Raw genomic sequence first — 15,219 nt, 5'->3', positions numbered from 1 at the left:
AAAAGCGACCTCGCAATCTGCGGACTCGCACACTGCGTTGCGAGTCCGGGTGCGAGTCGCTATTTCGGCACGGTTTTATTCCTTGCATTCCAAATTGCGACTCGCATTTTGCGAGTCGCATCAACTCGCAAAATGCGAGTCGCAATTTTTTGTTTTGCTACATCTGGCCCCTAGTGCTGTGAGAAAGAGAGCAGAAGTTGGAGACTTGTCCCAGAAGGCAAGAAAGTGGAAAACGGAATCTACCCAAGGAGCTTATGCCTCACACAATTCCAGAAGACACTGAGCACTCTGATTTTAGTGAAAGTGAAATGAAGGATAGGCACTGAGGACATCTTAAAGAAATAAAGTTTCCTGTCAGAGGTACTCTTCACCTGAATGGACATACTCTGCTGCAAATGACAAAGAGAGAACATTTTGGAAATTTTGGGATAATACTGCAGATCCAACTGAATCTCCTTGAACCAAATATTGTGTTTGAATTTTACTTTGAGTTTTCTGTGCCATTGGATCAACAGAGGCATTTCATTGTGGGTGTGATTATTACTGAATTTGAACTGTGCCTTCTATAGACAAGACATGAATATAGGAAAGCGATTAGATCCTACCATATCGATATTAAAACGGCACAACCTAGATACTACACATCAAAAATTGAATTAGCGGCCAATTCACCAAAAGAGATTTTTTGTGTTCTTAAAGAGATTACTCTCCCTGCAGATGATCGGGGACCTGTGGATGCTTCTCAGGACCATGTTGATAATCTGGAGGCCTACTTTCAACAAAAAGTGTTGGACATCTATGCTACCTTTCCTAGTTTACCGAATGCGGAACAGAAAGCTAGCAAGCAAGCGTCCAGGGAATCAGTCACTCTATCAGATTTTTTGCTAATACACGATGATATCGTAATGAGATAGCTGAGAAATATTAAATCCGGATCCCCCCTTGATCCAGCAAAGCCCCAGATACTATCTATGGGCTGGCCAGTTATGGTCCCGACAATCACGAACCTTATTAACTCTTCGATTAGTACTGGAATAGTCCCGGAATCTTGGAAACAGGCTATTGTTAAACCTCTCTTGAAGAAACCTAATCTGAACCCTGAACTTTTCAGTAACTACAGACCTATTTCATTGCTACCTATTCTGGCAAAAATAGCGGAAAAACATGTGCACTCTCAGCTCACTGTTTTTTGGAGGAGAATAAGATTCTGCACCCTATGCAGATGAGCTTCAGACCATTACGTGGTTCAAAGACGGCGTTAATCGCCATCACGGAAGAAGCCAAGCGGCGGCTAGATAAGGGGATAGAAACAGCGATTATCCTTTCGGATCTTAGTGCAGCTTTTGACACGGTTGACCTAGAGATACTAAAGAACAGGGTACAAGATATCGGAATTACGGGGTCAGCCCTAGAATTTATTACCTCATTTATTAATGGCAGGTCATTCAGATAGATCCCATATGTCAAAACGCACTATGGGCTGTTGTGGGGTTCCACAAGGATCGTCCCTGAGCCCCACACTATTTAATATCTATATGTTGCCTATGGTGGAAGTTGTTCAATCCTTTGGATTGAAGGTGGTGTCATATGCAGATGGCACTCAACTAATTGTCTCATTCTCAAATGTTTCACAGGATGAAGGGACAATGTTTGGGCCCTCTCTACAGGCAGTTGCCGCATGGATGACAAAAAGTAAATTAAAACTTAATGATGATAAAACAGAGGTGATGCTCTTTGGCCATCCATCAGTGCCCTTGGTGATTCTAGCATTGATGGATGGAGTAGGTACTGTCCCTCCCCCTAAAGAAATCATTAAAAGCTTGGGGGTTTGGCTGGATCCACAATTGTCAATGTCTTATCACGCTAATAAGATAGCAGCAACCTCTTTTGCTCTCCTAAGAATGTTGAGAAAAGCCTTCACTATTTTTCCTTTCATAGCAAAAAGATTAATTGTCCAGGCATTGTTTGGGTCACGGATCGATTATGGAAATGCCTTATTTATTGGTTCACCTAATTATGTTATCAAGAGATTGCAGAGGGTACAGAATGCCTCGGCTCGCCTTTTGCTGGATGTTCCTAAGAAAGACTCTATAAAGGCGGGAATATCCTCATTACATTGGCTCCCAATAGCCAAGAGGATTCAATTTAAAGCATTATGCCATATGCACAGAGCACTACACAATCAAGGCCCAGAGATGCTTAGATCTCTGGCCTCTTTCCATCTACCAAATAGATCTCTCAGATCCTCTTCAGCATTGTTGCAGTAATTCTAAAAGTGAAGAAAGCCAGATGGGTTGGAAGATCACGGGCATTCCAGGGAATGAAACTGTGGAATTCTCTCCCCTTCAATATTCGAGCAATGACACAAGAACTCTCCTTCAGGAAGGCGTTAAAGACTATGGCTATTTAGAGCTTGATTTACCGGGTAATACTGTGTGATGTTATTGCTTCAGCCCTGAGCGCTACGAGGCCCCTGGGCAGAAGGCGCTATACAAATATATATAACATAACTTAACATAACATAGAGACTTTGTATTGACTTTGCTAGGGAATTAAGAATAGTACAGAGGCCTGCGTCTGCAGAAGAAGAGAGGGTCGCCCTTTAGAAGAACTTAGAGTAGGGCAACGGAAGACTCAAGAAGAACTTATGAATAATTTCTCGGTACAGTGCATGGACTTTGTTTTGCTCCTTTGTACAAGTGACAGTTAAGCGAACCATCACTGCTACTGATGCGTTCCACCTTACTAATACTAACACTTATTAGGTGCAGTGTTGATCGCTTTCCTTGTAGTATTCACTGTTTTATTATTAGGATTGTTTTCCCCTACACATTCTCTAGTAAATGAGCTACAGTCTAGTATTCCCCTGCAAACACTGAGGCCCATGTTTATACTTTTTGCTGCAAAACTGCGCAAATGCAGTTTTGCGGCAAAAAGTATAGAGCTGGCTTGCGTCATTCCAAGGTGCCAGCCAGGTGCCAAATTTATGGAATCCTGCAAGCCAGCGCTAAGGTTGGGCTAGCATCATGAAAAATGACCTTACCCGGGTGGGGGTGACGGTACGGGGCAAAGGGGGTTTTGCCTTAAAAAATGACGTTAGGCTGGTTAGAGGCAACAAAAAATGCTGTTAACCAGCCTAGTGTTATTTCCTGATGCAGATCCATCCATACCACATGCCTCCTGTCTTATAAAAGATAGGAGTCATGCCCACCACCCCAATGGCCATCACAGGGGACCTGTGTACCCTGGGCATTGCCATTGCACCCAGTGCTATGCAGGGCCCGCAATGGTGTTTAAAAGTTTTTCAATAAAATACTTACCTATACTTACCCTACTTACCTAGGATGGGGTCCCCCATCCTCCGGTGTTCCTCTGCTGTGGGTGTTCCTGAGGCTTGGTGTTGGCACTTGTAGGCCCATTCTATGATGTTTGACCATGGAAATAGGTCCACAGGTCCCCTAACACCTGCTCTGAACCAGGCATTAAATAAGGTCGCTAAGCAGGCTTAGCGCCATTATATAGGCCCGCCTTCCACCCGTGCACCTTTTTGCATGGGAGGATAAATAAGACGCTAGGGGCTTGGAGTAATTTTTGGACGGGAACACCTACCTTGCATCTCATTGATGCAAGGTGGTTTAACACATCCAAAAAATTATGTTAACTCCTATATTTTGAAGCTAGATGGGTCTAGCGTCAAAATATGAACATGGAGTTAAGTTTGCGATGAATTCCAGTAAAACAAATGATGCAAATTCAGCACAGAGTATAAATATGCTCCTGAGTCATATAGATAGTGGCTTACACACATTAGATAATAAGGCTTTGCACAAAAGCACTTATAGTGGAGATCTTTTATCAAATGTATATTTTAAATACCTTCATTAATATACTGACACTATGGATGCACAGGATTGCTACATCAGCAATCAATTATCTTCTTCAGTTTCCCGAAGGCATCATATATCATCACATTCTTTTGACCTATGGAGTTTCCTTTATTCTCTTATTGAGTATATTTCAATATTACTTCTCGATTTATAGGTTATTTCAATATTACTTCTTAATTTATAATATAGTCCTCCGGGAAGTTCCTTTGTTTAAACATTGGAGTAAAAATCCTTATTTTAAAGGTGCAGAAATAGCAGGAATGTATTTTGTACGTGTCACAACACTAGACACTGCATATGCACACAGACATATTGTGACCTTTGAAATGACAGAAATAGAGAAGAAATGTTTGAATCTAGTGGAATACAAAAGAAGGGATAATGAGTCTATGTCTGAAGCAGATAAGGATCTTAAGACAACACAGGAAGAAGAGAGAAGAAACTGAACATCAAGTGCAGGGAAACAAACCAGTATCAGCTTTAGATTGCCATCATAAGGGAAAGTTGTGCATACAAATTGACCAAAGTTGTTTGGATCTATTACTTCTATGGAAGAGTGAATGAGAACTCAGCTTTGAAGTTAGAAGAATGGGAGAATTGTTTTTAGATCGAAAGGGTCCTGTAATTCCTGGAGCATACTTTATTTGTGGAAAAAATATTTATTTCAAATTGCCCAAGAGATGTTATGGTATTTGTTATTTGAGTGTATTAATTCCAAAGATTTATTTGTGGAACATTTTAATGAGCTTGTATGGGAAAAGAAGCCTAGAAATAGAAGGGGTGTTACTTCTGGAGAAATAGGGAGAGATCATTTGGTGTGTTGATTCTGTCTCTGGCATGATTCTGAATGATTTGAAAATTAGAAAGCTGTCTACGACAGTGGATAAACTGGCAACAAGTCTGGCAAATTCTTTATTGGTTGTAAATACTAAGATGTTAGCGATAGGATCATGGTTTTGCAGAACAGACTTATGTTCAACCTTCTCACAAATGACGGTGGAGTCTGCTGGATGCTAAAAGTTCAGCAATGCTGTACTTACATGACAGACATATTAAGGATTTAGAGAAATACATTCAGGTCATTACTGATTTGAAGTGGGATTTGGAATGGTTGGAAGCAAGAGGTGCATTTGAAGCTATTGGGGATGGATTTGCTGCTGTAGATAGATGGTTTGGAAACATAGGAAGTGGAATTGTGGGTTTTCTTTGGAAGCCATTGTTGGTTATTGCCTTTTGTGCAATAGTTATGGTTGTGGGCGTTAGAATTTATCAGAGGATGAAAGTCAAAAAGGCAATGAAGAGAAAGAGGGCTGATGTACAGCTGGAAGAGAATCAGTGTAAATATTATGATGACATGAAGCGACTGGAGGAGTCTTGATGGAAATTGATGAAGACTACAAGGTTTTACTTGGTCTCATTAAGGATTTTAACATGATTTTGATGATTTTATTCATCATCAGATGGGGGATTTCACGACGCATAACTTTGGTTGCACCATCACGCTTTACAGGAGTGATATACAAAGCTAATCAATAATACAGATATTGTGTGCCTTAATGTTACAAGTATAAAGTGGGGCATCTAAATCATATTCTGGAAGGTGCATTCACAATAGAATGCTAGTAGTTTCTACATATGTGTGTTCTAATGTTTGATTTTAACGTGATGACTTGTAGTGTTAATGCAAAATTTATATCCATATCTGCTGTTTATGGAATAAAGTTGGAACTGTATATATACTCATACTTAATTTATAATTCTTGTTTTCATTCATAATACCAAGATGCACTTATAATCATGTATGTGAAATGTGCATTGACTGTATTATTAAGTTAGCATAACCAAAGGCCTAAAGCTTTTGAGGCCAGATGTGTCATGCATTTTTGCGATCGCAAACGGCCCAACGGGGCATTTGAGATTGCAAAAATGCTTTTTGGTATGTATGAAGCCCAATTTGGGATTCAGTAATTTGTTACCGAATCCCAAATTGGAATACCGATTCGGTATTAGGAAGGGGTGTGTCAAGGGTGTAACTTGCTAATACCGAATCTCAGAGGTATGTAGGAATGTTTTGTGACCGAACTACGGTCACAAAACACTTGCATTTTACCACCTATTTCAAGTAGATGGCAACCCATTTGCAAATGGGAAGGAGCCCCCATGGGACCCCTTTTCCTTTGTGAATGCATGCAAAAACATTTTTTAAGAGAAGGCAGTGGTCTCACAGACCACTGCTTACTCTTAAAAAATTTAAAGAAAACTTTTCATTTTTATTTTTTACACGCATCCCATTTTTTTGAGAAAAACAGGCTGCATTAAAAAAAAAGGATTGCTTTATTTAAAAGCAATCACAGACATGGTGGTCTGCTGAGCCCAGGAGGCCACCATCCCTGTGATTGTAGCCATTTACAATGGGTCACAAATTGCATCCTACCTGATGAATATTAATTAGGGAGGTCGATTTGCGATCTGTTGGGAATTGCTAAATGAAACTCCTGGAGTTCTATACATTTAAATAGCGATTACCTAATTGTGATTCACAGAAAATCACAATTATTGAATCGCTATTAGGAAAAATTACATATCTGGCCATTGGTTTCTTGTGTTTAACCTTCAACATGGAATTTTGCTCACGTTGCAATATTCTTTCTTTGTAGGTGCCTCCGTGTGAGTCTAAAGTTGATGAAGGGCATATTGGGCCAAACATATGATCCTTTTTAGCGGTCGTAAACAGAGATTTGGTCTGTTTGTGGCTGCTAAAACAGCCTCTGGCATGTACAAACCCCGTGTGGTGAGTCTGTAACCTATTGCCAACTCGCAAAATAGGGTGTGCGAGTCATTATTAGAAAAAGACGTGCAAGGGTGTCCCTTCCTAATAGTGAGTTAAAGGAATATACAATTGTTTTGCAACTGAAATGTCGTCACAAGACAATTGCAGTTTGCCACCTACTTCAAGTAGGTGTAAGCCAGTCTCAAACAGGAAGGTGTCCAAGGGGACACTTTCTCCTTATGTGAGTGGCAGCAAAAAAAAAATGTAAGAGCAGGTTTCGGTCCCACAGACCACTGCCTACCCTTACAAAAATGTAAAAGAAATAGTTAATTTTTCTTTTTGAAACACATCCTCTTTTCCTTTAAAGAAAACGGGCTGTGTTAAAAAAAGAAAAGTTGCTTTATTTGAAAGCAAACACAGATATGGTACTCTACTGTCCCCAGCAGTTCACAACACCTGTATTGTTGCCCATTCCCAGTGGGTCTCAAATTACTACCTGCCTTATGAATATAGATGAGGCAGGTCAATTGCAACCCCCTTGGGAATTACTAAATGTGTCTGTGACACAATAGTATATTTCCTGTTGTGACTCACAAATTGTGAGTTGCAAAAATTCACAGTTTGCGAGTCGCAGAAGGAAATGGTCATACATCTGGCCCTTTGTATGTTGAAGATTGTGGGGTATGGAGAATACTTTGACAAGGACAAAGAGCACTAACAAACTGAGAAGAAGAGACACCTGTTTATGTACCAGACACCGAAAAACATTAAGGTGGTCATTACAACCCTGGCGGATGGTGTTAAAGCTGCGGAAATACCGAAAACAGGCCGGCGGACAAAAAAAGGGAATTACGACCCTGGCGGTAACCGCCAACAAAGACAGCCATTTTAACACTTCGCCCACCACGGCGGTACAGACAAACAGCGTGGCGGTCACCGCCAACAGACAGGCGGGAGACAAAGTACCGCCCACACTATTACAACACACCAATCCGCCACCTTTTCCGGGGCGGATTCACCGTGGATAAAAACACTGCGGAAACAGCCTTTGCTATGGGAAAACGCTCACCTCAACACACTCCACGAGGAACGACGACTCCATGGAGCCGGAACTACAAATACTACCTGCCCTTGTCTTTCTGCTCCTGTACGAACAACATTGATGTAGGCGCAGAACATACCGGTGAGTACTGCATCTACGACACGGAGGAGGGGGGAGGCAAAGGTTAGGGGGACAACCACCAAACACCCCCACCCTCGCATATTACAACATACACACCAATGCAGTCAAAAACTTCACATGAACACCCACAATCCCCCCGGAAGAATGCAAAGACAAAGCGAGATCCGTTCAAATATTGTAATGTGCCAATATACATGTCATATAAAAATATACAGAATCATATCTCGAAATCTGTCATATTTATATATACAATACAAGAAGTAGTGCAGATATGTACACAACAATGTCCGTGCACTAACAGTCCAAAAATGCATGGGCGAGGCCCACAATAGATACCTGACCAAAATCCGAGAGAACACTGCCGGGGCATCAGATTGAAACACTACAGGCACCTCAGGGGGAAGGGAAGGGGGGGGGGGCACCTCAGCCACATGACTGCAAAGCCAGATCCACAACGGGGCTCCATGCCCATTGATGTATCCTGCGGAGTGCAAAGCCACAGTCTCTCAAGTCTCTACAGTGGGTGGCTTGCCCACTGTGCCATCCTGGGGAGTGCAAAGCCACAGTCTCTCAAGTCTTTACAGTGGGTGGGTTGCCCACTGGACCATCCTGGGGAGTGCAAAGCCACATTGACGCAAGTAGATGCAGTTCTCAACTGGTACTGGGTGGGACTGGTGACCAGACTGGATGAGTCTCCCCGTGAAAGTTCCTGTCCTGTCACTGTCCCAGCTGCACATGGGATAAGGATGCTTGATGTGGCGGCCTATTCATACCCACACAGTGTTTGCCCTGATCAGCGGTCTTCACCATGGCGGTCTTGGCCTTGTTCAGCGGTGCTTTGCCATGGCTGGCTATGGACTGTTCAGCGGTGCTTTGCCATTGCTGGCTATGGACTGTTCAGCGGTCTTCACCATGGCGGTCTTGGCATTGTTCAGCAGTGCTTTGCCATGGCGGTCTTGGCCTTGTTCAGCGGTGCTTTGCCATGGCTGGCTATGGACTGTTCAGCAGTGCTTTGCCATGGCTGGCTATGGACTGTTCAGCGGTCTTCACCATGGCGGTCTTGGCATGGTTCAGCAGTGCTTTGCCATGGCGGTCTTGGCCTTGTTCAGCGGTGCTTTGCCATGGCTGGCTATGGACTGTTCAGCGGTGCTTTGCCATGGCTGGGTATGGACTGTTCAGCGGTCTTCACCATGGCAGTCTTGGCCTTGTTCAGCGGTGCTTTGCCATGGCTGGCTATGGACTGTTCAGTGGCGCTTTGCCATGGCTGGCTATGGACTGTTCAGCGGTGCTTTGCCATGGCTGGCTATGGACTGTTCAGGGGTCTTCACCATGGCGGTCTTGGCCTTGTTCAGCGGTGCTTTGCCATGGCTGGCTATGGACTATTCAGCAGTGCTTTGCCATGGCTGGCTATGGACTGTTCAGCGTTCTTCACCATGGCGGTCTTGGCCTTGTTCAGCGGTGCTTTGCCATGGCGGTCTTGGCCTTGTTCAGCGGTGCTTTGCCATGGCTGGCTATGGACTGTTCAGCGGTAGCCTCAGATGGCGGCTCAGATACTGACATTGGTGTGTGGCATGACAAACTCCACACTGGACATTGGTGTGTGGCTTGACGTTCCCTCATCGCCCAGCTGCACATGGGATAAGGATGCTTGATGTGGCGGCCTACTCATACCCACACGGTGTTTGCCATGATCAGCGGTCTTCACCATGGCGGTCTTGGCCTTGTTCAGCGGTGCTTTGCCATGGCTGGCTATGGACTGTTCAGCAGTGCTTTGCCATTGCTGGCTATGGACTGTTCAGCGGTCTTCACCATGGCGGTCTTGGCCTTGTTCAGCAGTGCTTTGCCATGGCGGTCTTGGCCTTGTTCAGCTGTGCTTTGCCATGGCTGGCTATGGACTGTTCAGCAGTGCTTTGCCATGGCTGGCTATGGACTGTTCAGCGGTCTTCACCATGGCGGTCTTGGCATGGTTCAGCGGTGCTTTGCCATGGCGGTCTTGGCCTTGTTTAGCGGTGCTTTGTCATGGCTGGCTATGGACTGTTCAGCGGTGCTTTGCCATGGCAGTCATGGCCTTGTTCAGCGGTGCTTTGCCATGGGGGTCTTGGCCTTGTTCAGCTGTGCTTTGCCATGGCTGGCTATGGACTGTTCAGCGGTCTTCACCATGGCGGTCTTGGCCTTGTTCAGCGGTGCTTTGCCATGGCTGGCTATGGACTGTTCAGCGGTGCTTTTCCATGGCTGGCTATGGACTGTTCAGTGGTCTTCACCATGGCGGTCTTGGCCTTGTTCAGTGGTGCTTTGCCATGGCGGTCTTGGCCTTGTTCAGCGGTGCTTTGCCATGGCTGGCTATGGACTATTCAGCGGTAGCCTCAGATGGCGGTTCAGATACTGACATTGGTGTGTGCCATGACAAACTCCACACTGGACATTGGTGTGTGGCTTGACGTTCCCTCATCGCCCAGCGGGGCTGTTTGATCCTGACCCCTCCTGGGCACTGACTCCGGCGGTGGTCTCCTGACCAGTGACGATACTCGGGCTGTCCTGGACACTGACTCTGGCGGAGGTCTCCTGACCAGTAACGATACTCGGGCCCTCCTGGGCACTGACTCTGGCGGTGGTCTCCTGACCAGTAACGATACTCGGGCCCTCCTGGGCAATGACTCTGGCGGTGGTCTCCTGACCAGTAACGATACTTGGGCCCTCCTGGGCACTGACTCTGGCGGTGGTCTCCTGACCAGTAACGATACTTGGGCCCTCCTGGGCACTGACTCTGGCGGTGGTCTCTTGACCAGTAACGATACTTGGGCCCTCCTGGGCACTGACTCTGGTGGTGGTCTCCTGATCAGTAACGATACTTGGGCCCTCCTGGGCTGTGACTCCAGCGGTGGTCTCCTGACCAGTGACGATACTTGGGCCCTCCTGGGCAATGACTCTGGCAGTGGTCTCTGGACCAGTAACGACGGTGCTGGCGGTTGTGTCTGGACCGCCGGAAATGATGGCGCACTTCTCCGCCGTGACACTCTCAACAGGCTGGGCAGACTTCCTCGGAACCTTCCCCACCTTCTTTGGAGTTACAGCTGACTCACCAATCGCCTTCGATCCCATTTCACTTGTTGTCCCACCAGGAGTCTTGACAAGGTCCCGTCGTCCACTCTCCAATTTCGGTGCCTTTACAGGGGGTGGGCTAACAGTGCCTTGGCTCCGGGTCCTACTGCCTGCCCTGGTGGAGGGTGCACTCCAAAAACCTGGAACACGCACCACTGGTACTGGAGGCTTTTTGGCTGAGGCGCTACGACTGGACTGATGAACTGGAGGGGGGGGGCAAACAGGTCAATTTGGCAGAGGGACAGTTTCTGACGGACACTGGGATGGGTAGCTGGAGGGGGTCTGGGAGTGGAGGTAGAGGAGGTGGTTGTAGGAGGTGTCACTTTAGGTGTTTTGGGTGCAGGTGCAGGTACTGGAGGCTGTCGTGAGGTGGATGGATGTTGGGTGAGTGATTGCCGGCGTTTGTGTACTTTGGAAGGGGGCGTCGCAGACACACTGGGAGAGGACACAGGGGACGTGTAAATGGGAGTGGAGGTGGTGAGTGCAGGTGAGCGGCTTGTGGTGCTGGGTGTCCTGGTGCGAGTCCTAGTGCCTGTAGATGTGGTGCATGCAGGTGTGTGTGTAGATGACACTGGGAGGGAGGAGGGAGAAGAGGAGGAGGGGGACACAGTGGAGACAGTGGATGTTGCTGTGTCTGTATGGTTGTGATGCTTGTGTGAGTGCCTGTGGGATGTGTGGTGCCTATGTTTGCTTGAGCTACTTTTGGGTGTTGACTTGTGTGCCTGCTGGTCTGTAGGTGTGCTTGGGATGGGCTGTGGTACAGGGGATTGGGTCTGGGTGGAGGAGGTTGGAGGGGGGAGGCTGGACACAGGGACAATGGCTGCCATCAGTGCTGAAGCCAGAGATTGCTGAAGGACAGCCTGACCAGAATGAATGCCTTTCAGGAATGCATTACAGTGTTTCAACTCTCGTTCTACACCCTGGATGGCATTCACAATGGTAGTCTGCCCAACAGTGAGTAACCTGAGAAGGTCAATGGCCTCCTCACTGAGGGCAGCAGGGGTGACTGGGGCAGGGCCTGAGGGGCCTGGGGCGAAGGTGATGCACACCCTTTTGGGTTAGCGGGCACGGGACACACGCTGAGGGGCTGCTGGGAGGGCGGTGCTGGGAGGGGAGGTGGCGGCTGTACCTGTAGAAGTGGGGCGCACAGATGGTGCCACAACCACAGGGGAGCTCCCATCGGCGGACGAGTCCGTGTCGCTGGTTGGTGATCTGGTGGCCGACGTGAAGCTCCCCTCACCCTCCGTCCCACTGGTGAATTCAGAGTCTGTGGTGTGGCCCTCCATGGCCATGTGGGATGCAGCTCCCTCGTGCTCTGGTGCCACAGTACCTCCGCCTGTTGATGCTGATGTACAAAAGGACAGGGAGAGCAGGAAAAGGGGGGGAGACAGAAGAAAGAGAGTTTTAGTGCATGGCATACCGCTACCGTTGGCGGACCAGACAGACGCAGCAGCCCCATGCATTACGCCATGCTCCTGCCCTCTGCACATGCTATTTCTGGGATATGGCCTACATGGCAATGGTAGAAATCTGCACACATGGATGGCAAAGGGGCAACTATACATCAACTTGCCTCTGTTTTGAGCTGGGGTAGAGTGCCACATGGCCTACATAACGGAGGGGCCTTGCCTACCTAACTCGCCCTGGACACCCAGAGCCCACCACCCCGACCCAGACACCTCCACTGCACGCAAAGTCCATATGATGAGGTAGTACTCACCCCCTTGTGTCTGCTGGGATGCCCTCAAGCACCCATCCAACTCCGGGTAGGCCACCGCCAGGATCCGGAACATCAGGGGGGTCATGGTGCGACGGGCACCCCTCCCACGTTGGGAGGCCATCCCCAGCTGAGCCTCCGCCGTCTTCTTGCTGCAGCGGCGAATGTCCTCCCATCTCTTCCGGCAGTGGGTGCCCCGTCTCTGGTGGGCCCCCAGGGTCCGGACTTCCTTGGCGATGGCACACCAAATGTCCCTCTTCTGGTGGGCGCAGACCTACATGACATGCACAAGGAAAGAGGACAGTCATTACCTACTGCACCGTCGTTGTGATTGGCCCCCTCCCAACTCTATCCCTGTGGCCCATTCATCCCCATGCATAACTGGTCTATGTACTCTGCCCCCTTCCCTCATCCACCCAGCCCTCTTCACCCAAGCCTAGCCCATACAACGTGCTCCCTGTGTACTAACCTGTTGGTCTGGAGGACCGTAGAGTATCGTGTACTGGGGGAGGACCCCATCCACAAGTTTCTCCAACTCCTGTGCAGTGAAGGCAGGGGCCCTTTCCCCAGACGCAGCAGCCATCGTCGCTTCCAGACCGAGGTCACAGCAGCACTAGCAGTGTAGGTCCTCTCCTGTCGAAGGTCAGGTATCTAGTGATTGAAGAGATAGAAATGGTGGTGACGTCCGCAGCGGTGACGTCCGCGGCGGGGCGCATCATCACCGCCAGCGCACCTGTTCATTGGCTCCTGGGACCCATAGGGTCCAATATTAACCAATGCAGCATTGCGCCGCGCTCTACGAATGCCTACCGTGACGGTGTCCAACGCCAGCGCAGTTACCCCACAATTCCATTGTCCCAGTTTAGAGGTCAGGCAGCCGCCATTTCAGGGGCCCACATGGCTTCATTTACTTCTGCATCACACATACCGACGCCTACACTCAAAACATTTCCCGGATGGGTTAATTGTCTGTTGTAGTCTTCTGTGTGACTGTGGGTACATACCTGGAGGAATGCTGACAGTTTCTTCGCTGTTGTTCTTCTTAGGCACCGTCAGTTGGGTCATATTGGAAGATGGCGGAATCCGCCGGTGTACCGACCGCTGGTGGACCTGTTGACAATGGAAGAGCGACATGTCATTGTGACCTACCGGTTTGACCGTGCCACAATCCAGGAACTATGTACCCAGTTTGAGCCAGACCTGATGTCACCAATCTGCCATCCGACTGGAATCCCCCCTGAGGTGCAGGTGTTGTCAGTGCTCCATTTCCTTGCAAGTGGGTCTTTTCAGACAACAGTGGTCATGGCATCAGGGATGTCCCAGCCTATGTTTTCCAACGTGTTGTCCAGAGTGTTGTCTGCCCTGCTGAAACACGTAAGGAGATACATAATTTTCCATGAGGTGGAGGATTTGCCTACAGTGAAAGGTGACTTCTATGCCCTTGGACATATCCCCAACGTCATAGGTGCTATTGATGGGACCCATGTAGCTCTGGTCCCCCCCCGCAGGAATGAACAGGTGTACAGGAACAGGAAGAGTTATCATTCTATGAATGTCCAGATGGTCTGTTTGGCAGACCAGTACATCTCGCAGGTAAATGCTATGTTCCCTGGCTCAGTGCATGACGCCTACATCCTGCGGAATAGCAGCATCCCTGATATGATGGGTGAACTCCAGAGGCACCGTGTATGACTATTGGGGGACTCTGGTTACCCCAACCTGTCCTGGCTATTGGCCCCAGTGAGGAATCCCAGGACCAGGGCAGAGGAACGGTACAATGAGGCCCATTGGCGGACTAGGAGGGTGATCGAGCGGACCTTTGGCATCCTGAAGGCCAGGTTCAGGTGCCTCCATATGACTGGTGGATCCCTATTCTACTCACCGAAGAAGGTGTGCGACATCATCATCGCCTGCTCCATGCTCCATAACTTGGCATTGCGATGCCAGGTGCCTTTTCTGCAGGAGGATGATCCAGATGACGGTGTTGTAGCAGCTGTTGAGCCTGTGGAGCCTGTGGACAGTGATGAGGATGAAGCTGATGAAGATGAAAACGACAACAGGGAGTCAGTCATACAGCAATATTTTTAGTGAGACACAGGTGAGTAAATTTTCATGTTTCACATAATATTAACTTTCACACGTCTACCTCTATCCTGTACCTACATTTCACTCCCTATTTGTTAACTGAGTTGTCCCCTTCCATTTCAGTTTCACTAATGTGGTAACCTACGTGTCAACAGCTTGCACCCTTGAAAGGCTTGTGATGTGTGACATTGGTATGTTGGCCTTCCAATGGGTAACCTTTTTCAACACTGTAATTGACAATACAAAGTTCCCAATCATTGACTGACTCCAGTTTTATTAGTGTTTCAAGGGTGTTTATTTAAGTGCATAACAATGAATGGGGGTTGTGAAATGGGGATGGGTGATGGTGGAGGAATGTCCATGGCAGAGTCCAGTCTATTAGTCTCACAGGTACATTGCACTTCTGGCCATTGGAAGTGGAGCTGGGGCAGTTCCGATTTGGACAGGGTAACAAAGTGGGACAATGGGAGAACGATCA

Source organism: Pleurodeles waltl, chromosome 11 (assembly GCF_031143425.1).
Source record: "Pleurodeles waltl isolate 20211129_DDA chromosome 11, aPleWal1.hap1.20221129, whole genome shotgun sequence".
In the NCBI taxonomy this organism is placed as follows: domain Eukaryota; kingdom Metazoa; phylum Chordata; class Amphibia; order Caudata; family Salamandridae; genus Pleurodeles; species Pleurodeles waltl.
This window is presented reverse-complemented; position numbering follows the sequence as displayed.